The following is a 12,843-nucleotide window of genomic DNA, read 5'->3' on the forward strand; positions in this document are numbered from 1 at the left end:
CTGATGTCATGATAGTGGATGTGCAGCTGTGATGAGCATGGCAGATGGACTTCAGGGTCTCTAGAAAGCATGGGATGCAGATGGCTATCCCTCCGCACACTCAGCAATGGAAATCCAGAGACAAGCCTAGTAGGGACTGATCTGCTTTCTGGCCTTTCCACTTAGCATTCATAATCTTCAGATGCATGGCTGCTAGCAACCACGTCTTCCGACGCAAAGGTCAACGTGAAAGAGCATCTTATCTTTAGAATAAAAAAAAAAAATTGCAAAAAAAAAAAAAAAGAAAGAGCATCTTAAGTAGCACGTCAAAATGACGTTTTGCAATTTGGCATAATTGCTTGCTTAAGTGCTTGCATATTACATTATCTTTGCTTTCATAGGGCTGATGTTACTGCCAATTCTCCTATTCTTCAGTTCCTTTCATAAAATTTTGCTATTTTCTAATAGCTGAGGGTTTCTTGTTTGTGAGGCAGCCTCCACACTGTCATTATTTTAGTGTTTTGATTGCAGTGTCTGTGCATCATTTTATACCTCTAAAAACATCATTCAGGGTAAAAAAAAAAATGCCTCATGAGTTAGAACCCTATATTCATCTGTCCGTTAGCTTGTGAATACAGTCAGTCACCAGTCTGTTCAGTATGTACCCCCTGTGTACACTGAGAAAAGCAGTGTGCCATGGGAGGTGGAAACGGCTGTGTCCCTGTCCTGTGAGTGTAGAGAGTCGGGCAAGAGCAGTAAGGTGTCTCCACCAGCTGCTCTGAAGGGAAAAGGAATCAGGATCAAATTATTCAAAAAGAAAGTGTAATATACAAAAGCTACTTCAAGAAAACTCTTTTTCTATAATGAGGCCAACATTAAATTTAGAAAAGAGCTTGTCAGGGGTGCCTGGGTGGCTCAGTTGGTTAAGTGTCTGCCTTCGGCTCAGATCATGATCCTGGGGTCCTGGAATCGAGTCCAGCGTCGGGCTCCCAGCTTACTGGTGAGCCTGTTTCTCCTTCTCCCTCTGCTGCACCCCCTGCTTGTGTGCACATGCTCTCTCTCTCTGTCAAGTAAATAAATAAAATCTTAAAATAAATAAATAAATAAATAAATAAATAAATAAATAATAAATAAATAAATAAGAAATAAGAGCATGTCAGACACTTGCAGGACAGCGACCAGGTTCAAGGCATTCATTGCCATTGGGGATTACAATGGACATGTCCGTCGGGATGTCAAGTGCTCCAGGGAGGTAGCCACTGCCATCCGTGTGGGGCCATCATCCCGGCCAGAACTTCCACAGCCCCCATGTGGTGAGGCTACTGGGGGAACAAGATCGGCAAGCCCCATAACATCCCATGCAAGGTGACCGGCACTGTGGCTCTGTTGGTGCCACCCATCCCTGTTCCCAGGGGCACTGACATCATCTCAGCCCCTGTGCCCAGGAAGCTACTGACGATGGCCAGTATTGATGACTGTGACGCCTCAGCCAGGAGCTACACTGTCACGCTGGGCAACTTCACCAATGCTCCTTCTGATGCCATTTCCAAGACCTACAGCTCCCTCACCCCTGACCTCTGGAAAGAGACTGTGTTCACCAAGTCTCCCTACCAGGAATTCACTGACCATCTTGTAAAGACCCCACCAGACTCTCCACGCAGAGGACCCAGGTTCCAGGTGTGGCCACCACATAGATTTATAAAAGAAAAATAAAGTGAAGTAAAGCCTATTAAAAAAAAAAAAAGCTGTGCTTCAAACTTGTTGCTTGAGGCATTGTGGAGACTCTCAGACTCTCACTCAAAATGGTTCACTGGGTTTTCCAACAACCTGTTGCAAATGGGGTTCTCCAGAAAGCTGACTCTGAGATGGAGCGTTGAATCCGGGACAGTGACTAGGGGTCTCCTTGGAGTCAACACCTGTGGAAGTTGGAGGATGAGAGAAGAATTAAGGAGGGAGTGGGTGGGCTGTGATGCCCTCTCTGTGGAGGATTTAGCCTTGCCAGGAGTTCTGCAGGTGGGACGACAAGGAAAAGCTATTGTGCTCTGGGTAGGAGGGTCAGATCTTCATGCACCTGTTTCGATCAGTCACTAGATGCTAGCCACCCCAGAGAGGGTGGGACATTGTGCAAGCAGCTCTCTGGAGGCGAGACAGTCCCCAAGGAGAACTGACAGCTGAGGGTTGTCTGCTGTAAGCCCTCCACCCCCACTCCAGCAACTGGGTGTAAAGCTTTATTTTTGAATGAGGGTCTGAACACTTTATTACAGAGTCCCCTATATCACCGTTGTCTGCCAGACTATGTTCAATGGAAATATTACCTCTTACAGAGACTGGGATCAATTTGCCCTGAGCATTTATTTGGTGAACACATCTAGGTTGGATGCACAGAGGAAAGATGCCCTTGATCAGAAACAACTGCACTGTTATATGAGCAGGAGTAATCTTTCATTATGCTTAGCTACTAAAATTAGGATTTCGTATGGGCAGCCAGCTTTATCCTGATACATGCTTCAATTCTTCCTATATATTAACTGTAATTTAATTCAAAATCTAATTTTTGAGCCTCATCTCTAAGTCAAAATGATACTACTACTACTACTAGTACATTTACTACTAACTAATTATATTCATTAAGTATTTTCTTTTTTTTTTTAAGATTTTATTTATTCATTTGAGACACAGAGATACAGAGAGAGAGTGAGCATGAGCAAGGAGAGAGGCAGAGGGAGAGGGAGAAGCAGGCTCCCCGCTGAGCCAGGAGCCCGATGTGGGGCTTGATCCCAGGACCCTGGGATCATGACCCGAGCCGAAGGCAGACGCTTAACCATCTGAGCCACCCAGGCGCCCCTAATTAAGCATTTTCTTTGTGTCATGAACTAATCTGAGCAATTTGCATGTAATAACACATTTCACCCTTACAGTGAATCTATGTGGTGCATAATATAATCATCTTCATTATATAAATGAGGAACCCAAGGCACAGAAAGGGTAAGTAACTCACCCAAAGTTGCACAGATTTTATGTCGAGGAGCTAGAACTTGTACCCAGGTATTTTGGCTCCAATGTCTGTGCTTAAATACACTCTCTGCCATTGAAGATCTCATCATTAATGGAGTCTTGCAGTTGACTGGTTGCCTTAATTATTCACTTCTATCTGCATTCATGCCCTTTGCAATATGACCCTGAAGTGCCCTCCCATTCCCAGGGGAATGGGCTGCTCTACCCTTAACTCTGGTTTAAACCAAGTCACTAGTATTGTCCAAAGTGTCTTTGAAAATGTGATGCAAGTAGGGCGCCTGAATGGCACAGTCAGTTAAATGTCTGACTCTTGGTTTCCGCTCAGGTCATGATCCCAGGGTCCTGAGATCAAGCCCAATGTTGGCTCCTCACTCAGCAGGGAGTCTGCTTAAGATTCTCTCTTCCTCTTCCTGCTCTTTCTCTCTCAAGTAAATAAATAAATCTTTAAAGGGAAAAAAGAAAGAAAGAGAGAAAGAAAGAAAGAAAGAAAGAAAGAAAGAAAGAAAGAAAGAAAGAAAGAAAGAAGAAAGAAGAAAGAAAGAAAAAAGAAAGAAGAAGGAAGGAAGGAAGGGAGGAAGGAAGGAAGAGGAAGGAAGGAAGGAAGGAAGGGAGGGAGGGAGGAAGGAAGGAAGGAAGGGAGGGAGGAAGAAAAAAGAAAGAAAGAAAGAAGAAAGGAAAAGAAAGAAGAAAAAGAAGAAAGAAAGAAAAAGAAAGAAAGAAAGAAAAAGAAAATACGATGCAAGGAGACACTTGAAAATTGCATGCCTAGCTGGGTCTGTTCTTTCTCATTCTTCTGCCATGGGCAGGGCAACGTGCCTTCCATCACTCATGTTGGAAGTGATTAGGGTCAAGGTCATCCCAGATCAGCTGACAGGTAGTCACCTCCAGCCAAGATCAGCACAGCCTCCTAGCCTACCTGAAGCTTACCCCAAATGCATGAGTGAGCCCAGTACAGATCAGATGAACCCTGCAGATTGTGAGCCTAATAAATGTTTGCTATTGCACACCACTGAGATTTGAGGTTGCTATGCAACAACTGTGTGGCAATGTAAATAACTAATATAAACTGAGTTACAGGTGAAAATTAAATTTGATATCAATGCAATGATAAGGACAAACACAGTATGCAAGGGGAACATAGGAGCAGTGGCTAGGGGGATGTGACAGACAACTTATTTCAGACTTTATACACAGTGAAGGGTTCCTGGAGGAACTAACATAAAGGTCCTGGAGAAATCATTTCAAGAAAAGAAACAGGATGAATGTCAAGGAAATATTTCTTATTTATATCCAGGGACAGCCAGTATGCCTGGACCATCCTCTCTGCAACAGCCATGTTTTTGAAAAGTTGTACGCAAGTTCAAATGTAATACATCTAATCTCACTGTTACAGTAGCAGAGAGTTCACTAACTAAACAAACTCTGAGATTAAAGTGTTTTTTTTTTTAATGGAAAGAAAAAAATCTGGAAAGTGCATAATTTCCAAAAATATCTGCTGCATGTAAACTCCAAGTAGATAGATACAGCTGTATAAAACATAAATATGTGTCGTTTAAAATTTTAAAGGGGACAAGTTACTCCTGCTGGATGCTAATTTACACGTGTCTATATTTTGAATGTTAGCTTCATACATTTTTTTGATACAAATATTAATTGTAACTATAGAGTTCAAGATATTATTCTACTTCTGCATGATTTTTTCTTACCTTAAAACAAATCTTTATTTTTTTCAGAAAATATTTCCCTGGGAAAAATGCCCCAAATCTCCCCTCATGGTTAGAGAGTTTCCCAAAAGTCTGAATTCTTCACCAACTGTCCAAGAGGTAGGCTTTGAAGATGAAAGCAATCACATGTAATCAAAAAGATATCTGTATAATCTTTATAATTATTAAACAAATTCTTTATAGTGGCTGGTCCCTTATCTTATTTTCTGAATACTAGACATGAGCCCTACCAAATTCTCTCTTGCCACCAGTCAAGAAAGGCTTACTTCCTAATAATCCTTGAATAAATAAGGATTAATTGACTTATGATGCCTACTCTTAGAGTGCGGATTCATTCAGTAAGCAAACGTGGCCGTGTGATGTGGGCTCTGTGTTAGACTCTGGGGATGCAGATAGGAAAGCGATAGACTCTGCCCGCAGGAAGCTCATGCTCTGGTCTAGGAGAGAGATGAGTAAGAGGAAATTAAAATAAAACAACAAATACTAGTGGTATCTGAACAGCACTTTGAAAATGAGGAAGACGGGGCGCCTGGGTGGCTCAGTTGGTTAAGCGGCTGCCTTCGGCTCAGGTCACGATCCTGGAGTCCCGGGATCGAGTCCCGCATCGGGCTCCCTGCTCAGTGGGGGGGTCTGCTTCTCCCTCTGACCCTCTTCCCTCTTGTGCTGTCTCTCATTCTCTCTCTCAAATAAATAAATAAAATCTTTAAAAAAAAAAAAAAGAAAATGAGGAAGAGAAGGTAAAACAATTAATTCTGGTAGAGTCCGGCAAAATACTTAGAAAGGGGTTTTATCTTATCATGGAACATTTCTAAGCTCTCTGTATTTACCCCTCATCTACATCAGTGCTAGGCAAACTTTTCTGTGAAGGGTCAGATAGTAAATATTTTAGGCTTTGTAGGCTGTAAGGTCTCTGTTGTAACTACTCAGTTCTTTCCTTATGGGACAAAAGCAGCCATAGACAATATACAAAAACATAAGTATTGCTGTGGATCAAGACATTTTTATTTACAAACCAAGGGGCAGTCTGGATTGATCCTGAGGGTTGTAGTGTGCCTGTTTCTGTTGCATGAGGTTTAAATGCTGATGTTTCTCCCTAGTACTTGGTAGGGAGGAATATCAACACATTTTTTTTTTAATAGGCTCCACGCCCAATGTGGGTCTCGAACTCGCGACCCTGAGTTGCATGCTTTACCAACTGAGTCAGCCAGACACCCCAACACATTTAAAACTCCTGGAGAACAGGGTATAATACTATGTGAAGTAAGTCAGTCAGAGAAAGACAGATAACATATGATTTCACTCCTACATGGAATTTAAGAAACAAAACAAACAAACAAAGAAAAAAAAAAAGAAACAAACAAGGAAGCAGACTTAAATACAGAGAACAGACTGGTGGTTACCAGAGGGGAGGAGGCCAGAGCATGAGTGAAATTGATGAAGAGGATGAAGAGGACACTTATCATGATGAGCACTGAGTAATGGATAGAATTATTGAATCATCATATTACACACCTGAAACTAATACAACACTGTATGTTAATTATACTTCAAAAAATAATAAATTAAATAAATAAATAAATAATGCTCTCAATCTTGAGATTCCCTTCTCACTCTGTATTCTTTTCATAGGTGTTACCGTCCATTCCCATGATCTCAAATGCTTTCTGTTTGCCAAATGCATGTCCCCAGACTTGATTGCTCTTTTAAAGTCCAGACCCACTTACCAGGTGCCTGTCGAACATATTTCCCTGGGCTATTTTTCTGCTCTGTCAAAATTAACAGAGTTTATCTCATGATCTCCCCATAACCTCTAGGTAGCATACTGTATTTCCACAAACAGTAATTCCATCCACCTGTTTGTTCAAGGTGAAAACTGGAAGTCAAAAGGACTGGAGGCTCTAGGGGAGAATTTATTTCCATGCCTTTTCCAGTCTCAAGAAGCTGCCCACATTCTTGGTTGGTGGCCCTCAGCCAGAAATCACATCATTCTGATCCCCCATTCTCCCATCTCATCTACTTCTCTGACTGCTTCTCCTGCCTCCCTCTTAGAAGGACCCTGTAATTCCTGCTGGGCTCACCTGGATAATCTGGGAAAATCTTCCATCCCAAGATCCTTAACTTAATGACATCTACAAAGTTCTCTTTGCCATGAAGGCTGCATAGTCCCATTGCTGGGGATGAGAACATGGGCATCTTGGGGCAGGAGGACATTATTCTGAAAACCACACCACACCTCCTTACTTATCATGCTCCTGACACTCTGGCCTTTGCCCTCTCATCCATCCAAAGCAGCTACCTCTTCCTTCTCCAAATCCTCTATATACAATATCCCCTTTCTCTAGAATTCTCTTTCTTTAACTTTGTCTTGGGCTAAATCCTGATGTCTCTTAACATATGAGCATAAATGTTCCTTCTCAAAGAAGATTTATTTGACCCTTCCCTTCAATATCTTTTAAGTTAAGTTAACCCTGATCTTTTCTCTTATACCCTATCCATTTTCGGCTTTAACACTTTTCACTGTTGAACTTAAATAAATCATGACATAATTATTTCTTTGAAGACTGGGTGCTCCACCCGACTGTGGGCTTGCTGAGGGTGGCAGCAATGTTCGTACTGTTCAAGGTTTAGTCTTTGCATCTAATGAAGTGATGAAACCATTGTACATCTTCACTAAATGTGTGTCGAATGAATTAATAGGTTAGTGAATAAATACATGCACTAATAAAAAATGACTCTTTGATCATAATTTTAAAGAATACGTGACAGGTGGCAGATGATCAGAGAGACCAAGGTATATGTTAGGGGAGTAAAACATATTTTATCTTTTGTAAAAATCCAGGTGAGTGAACATTACATGTTTGGGGATTACAGATAACTTGAAAGGACTAGAAGGTACACTCCCATAGTTGGCAATGGTCAAAGTTGGATTAGGAGATTAATAGAGATGAGATCATAAACTGCCTTCATCACTTAAGAAGCCATGAGTGGCAAGTCCTAGACAGTCACCCTAATGAGGCCTTAAGTAGTGCAGGCTTCTAATTAGTGCCTGGGAGTAAGGATTTCCAGATCCAATAGCTCAAAGACATTAGGGCACTGGGTTCACATGTGTGCCATTCCCTTGGCTTTTCCCTTATTATTGCAAGATGGCTGCCAAAGCAACAAGCATTATTAGAATGTCCCAGAACAGCATCCCATCCTTGAAGAGTGAGAGTGGGAGCCAAAGGCCCCTCTCTTCAAGCTCTCTCTTTTGTAAGGAAATAAAATGTATCCGTAAACTCCCAGTAGATTCCTCCTTTTGTTTACACTTGCCAAATTTAGAATTAAAAATACAAGATGCTCAGTTAAATATGAATTTCTGCTAAACGACAAATAATATCTAGTACAATATTCAGGACATACCAATACTAAATTCAGTAGTTGGTTATTCATCTAAAATTGGGATTTAATTGAGCACTATATATTTTATCAGACAACCCTGCCTGTGTTTCATTAGTGAGGGCAGGGTTATAGGCTCACCCCTAGACTAATCACAGATAACTAACTGTGGATGCAATGACCATGAATATCATTGACTGACTGAGCTTACTTCCCTGGGCCTGGGCACATGGCCAAAATAAGGGCTCTGCTAGCAAGAATGGGAGGACAGGTTTCATATGAAGAGCCAGCTGTGTCAGCCACAGGGTCTGAGTAAATTGGTAAGGCAGTTTTATTTTATTCTGCAGATAAGGTGGAAGTATCAGAGGATTTGAAGAAAAGAATGATGTAATTAATTTGGAAATTTTTATAAAGATCTCTGCTCTGGTTTTATGTGAGATGGCAGATTAGAGGAAGGGGTATCAGATATAAGGCTATCGCATTAGGTATGCCACAGAATGATGAAGCGGTGTGAACCTAACAATCATCAGAGGTATTTAGAAATACGTAAGAGAATTAAATATGCTTATTTGCTTATCATAGTCGTCAAGATTTCAGAAGGTGGAGTTCAAATGTTTGGAGTTATATCCTGACTTTGTTATAAAATGGCTGTGTCACCTTGAGTAAGTTACTTTATCTTACAAGCCTTAGTTTCCTTTATCTGTAAACATGTAGATAATAAAAACCATGTGATTTACTATCGGCATTGAAGGAAGTCATTCAAGTCAAGTGCTCAGCAAAGGAAAGAAACAGTATGCATTGAGTAAATGTTAGATGCTTGTATCAGTTAGGTTATGACTGTGGGTTTTCTCATTATTATGGGTATGGATGACTGAATGTGATCTGGAAGGAAAAGGAGTTCCATGAATCTGTTCCATCCATCACCACATCCTTTCTGATGAGGACAATCCCTGTCCTCCAGCCCTCAGACCAAACCCTTAGTGTCAACACTGACTCCCATCCAGTATCCAGTTCTCCAGGAGCTGCTGGTGGTGCCTCCTTCCCCCTAGCCCAGCAGTATGTTCTCATAGAGCCACCAGAGGCATTAAACACTACCTAATTTTGAGCCATCTCTTTGCTCAAACCTTGCAATGGCTTCTCATTTGACTGAAGATAACAGACCAGGTGCTTTAATTCAATGGGGACCATCACCCTCCCTTGTGGGGCCAGAGGCTACTCCACTTGGCTCACTCCACTCCAGACACCTGGGCTCTCTCTTTTCTCCCAACCCCTGTTGAGAACCTTGGCCCTGGTTGGTCCCCCTTGCTTAGGGCACTCTTTCCACAGGTATCAAAATGCCTGAGTCTCTCACCTCTGTCAAGACTCTGCTCAAATCCTACCCACTCACTGGGGTTGACTCAACTACTGTATGTACAATTTCAAACTACACCAACCTGGCATTCAAGATTGGTCTTATCTATTTTTTGTTTGTTTGTTTATCCTATAGCCCTTTTTACATCCTAACATACAATACAATTTGCTTCTTTATTGTAATTATTGTTCACTCCTTCCCTAGAATATTAGCCATGCCAGGGGGAGGCATCTCTCTCTGTTTTGTTCACTGACATATCAAAGTGCCCAAAACAATGCCTCACATATATTAAGCGCTCAATAAATATTTTAAAAATATATATACTAGATATATATCATGTATATATGTATAAAATATATGTATAATATATATGCCAAGCTTTGTCTGGCTACATACATGTCATTTATTCTTGTTCTTTACATATTAAAAACCAAATAAAAGGTCAAGTGTGGTAGAATGGGGTTATTCAAGGTGTATTCTGCACCAGGCAGAATTCTGATTTCTGTATGTGTCTCATCTCATTGAATCCTTACAAGAACTTTGAGGTCTGTATCGTTCTGTAGCAGCACATAATAGCAGCCAAAGGTGGTGGTTAGCCAACAGAGAAAATCTTCGGATCTCAAACCGTAAATCAGGGCTTCGAATCTCAACTCTGCCACTTACTAGGTGTGATGCCTTGGACAAGTGACAATGTCCCCCCCCCCCCTTGCCTTAGTACACAGGTTTTCTCATTTGTGATATGGGGGCATAATTATAGTTATTATGTAGTACTAATTAGGATGACATCTGAAACGGAGTGTACACTAAACAAATGCTAGCTATTATCATTACAATAAATATTTTATCAATGTTATACACTGTAAACCTAAGGCTGAGAGAAGCCAATTAACTTGGCCAAGGTCAAATAGATAATAAGTGGCATTCGAGCCTCTCGTTCCCAAACTGTGTTTTTAACCACCATGCAAAAACACAAAAGGAGGAGTCCTTTGGGGGAAAATATAATGAGTTGCATTGTGGATTTCTATACCTTCACCCCGGGATATTTTCCACCTAAATTTAGACTTCCTAGAGAATATTGAATCTCTCGCTACATATTTAATTTTCTTTCTAAACTGGCATGAAGCAGACTTGGTCTTTGGAAGACAGCAGGGTTCATGTGATTATTTTCCCCGGCCTTTGCCAAAAGTCAGTCATTTAAAAGTCTTTGTGGCACAGGACCAACTGCTTTACACATCAGCTGCTCTGTGAAAAAGTTGAAAATGTGATAGATTTGCTGACAAGTGTATTTTATGTTTGATGTGCATAAATTTTTTGCAATGATAAAAATAGAAGCAGTTAAGAGTTACTGAGTGGCTTGTTTTTCCTTCTGTCTCTTGAATATTTTGATCTTGAGATAGAGCAGGTGTCTTGCTTGTTTTCACCTGTATTTTCCAGTTTTAACTTCTTCAGTATGCATTACTTCGTTTTATAAGAAAGTATTCACACCTACTATGTGCAAATTGGAATGCTGGGTGCCTTGGCAGCAGATAGAGGAACAAATATTGCATTACAATCTGGTAGAAGAAATTGAAAACCACGTATTTCTCAAATCTAGTATTAAAACCCTAGGACAAATCATAGTCGTCCCTCATCTGAAGCATTGCAACAGTTTGTGCATGCTCTCTCAAATTATCTAAATCATTCTGCTCCAAGTAGCCAGAATGAATTTATCACATTGTAAATCTGAGCATCTTTCTCGCCCACAGAAAGCCCTGTAATGGCCTCCCATTGGAGTAAAGCCCAAAGACACCCCCATGACCAGGAGTGCCATGTATGATTCCACCCCTTTCTGTCTCTCAGCTGACCTTCCACTGATCTCCAACTTTCTCACCCCATTCCACCACACTAGACCTTTTATCCATCTCTCGAACATTTCAAGCTAGTTCTTGAATCAGAACATCTGCACTTGCTATCTCTCTACATTCATCGTATGTTGTCACAGATTTCCGTGTAGCTAAATTCTCCTCTTTGTTTATGTTAGCTATATTTTCTTCTTTTTGAGACCTTCCCATAGTACACATTTTTAGTTATACGCAGGGATTTTGTCCCCCTTATTCTTTGTCGAATCCTCATTGTCCAAACTATCAACCACATAATATGCGCTTCATAAATAACTATTGCTGACTGATTGAATAATTTACTGACTACAAATATATCTGCAATACTAGTGAGGAATTCTCAGTGCCAAAGAAGAGTCATAAAGAAAGTTCTACGGGATGCCATAAGAGGGAGCAGTCATACTTGAATGGTTATCATACACTGGTTCATTGAGAAAGAGTTGGTTTTCGAATAAGAATTATTTATCAAAGCTATCGTTATAGATAATTATATAGAGTTTACTATGTGTGAAAAAATATCCTAAACCTGTTCTATAGGTCATCTTATTTAATAGTCACAAAAACCCAGTGAGTAGATAATCATTTTACAAGTGAGTGGACGTGTCTTTGTCTCTTTGGGCTGCTGTAACAAAATACCAAAGACTGGGTAGCTTATAAATAGCAAACACTTATTTTTAACAGTTCTGGAGGGTAGAAGTCTAGGATCAGGGTGCCAGTATGGTCAAGTGAGACTCTTTTTAATGTCACAGATTACTTATATCCTCACATGACTAAAGGGGCAAGGTTAGCTTTGTAGGATATGTTTATAAGGCCACTAATTCCATTCATGAGCATGCCTCCTTATATGAAACCATCTCTCAAAGGCCCTACCTCCTAATGTCATCATAAATGGCACTAGAGGGGTGCCTGGGTGGCTCAGTTGGTTAAGCTTCTGACTTGGTTTCATCTCAGGTCACGATCAAGTTTATGTGATCAAGCCCCACATTGGGGTCTGCACTCAGCTAGGAGTCTGCTTGAGATTCTCTCTCTGCCTCTCCCTCTGCCCCCCACTCTAATAAATAAATATCTTTAAAAACAAATAAATGGCATTAGAATTGCAACATACATGTTTTGGAGGAACACAAACAGAAGGACTGAAGCTCAGAGACACTTGTAATATGTACAATATCACACAGCTAGTGAGCAGCAGAGCAGGACTTTGAACCTACACAGACTCCAGAATCCATGCATTCAATGGAAACACTGTATTCAGTTTGGACAAGTAAGGAGAAAAGAGAAAGTTAATCTAGTTGGAGGAGAAAAAAATGTGATCAAAGGCAAGGAAGACGAAATGTGCAAATAGTATATTGGGAATCATGTTAGGTTAGAATCCAGTGGATGAGCAAAAGGAATAAACATGAGGTTGAAAAGCATGTTGAAATCAGATCATGAATGACAGGCAGGGGATGTTGCAGTGATTTTACAGAAAATGGAAGGTCTTTGGGGAAGGAGTTGGCATGATTGATCTGAACTTCACTAAGAT

The 12,843-nt window shown here is 40.7% G+C and overlaps 1 pseudogene; it reads left to right on the forward strand.

The window, feature by feature from the left end:
- The first annotated feature begins 1,132 nt into the window (after positions 1–1,132).
- Positions 1,133–1,673, forward strand: LOC110569730 (annotated as a pseudogene).
- The last annotated feature ends 11,170 nt before the right edge of the window (positions 1,674–12,843 follow it).

The sequence above is a fragment of the Neomonachus schauinslandi genome, chromosome 2 (assembly GCF_002201575.2).
Source record: "Neomonachus schauinslandi chromosome 2, ASM220157v2, whole genome shotgun sequence".
Classification (NCBI taxonomy): Eukaryota; Metazoa; Chordata; class Mammalia; order Carnivora; family Phocidae; genus Neomonachus; species Neomonachus schauinslandi.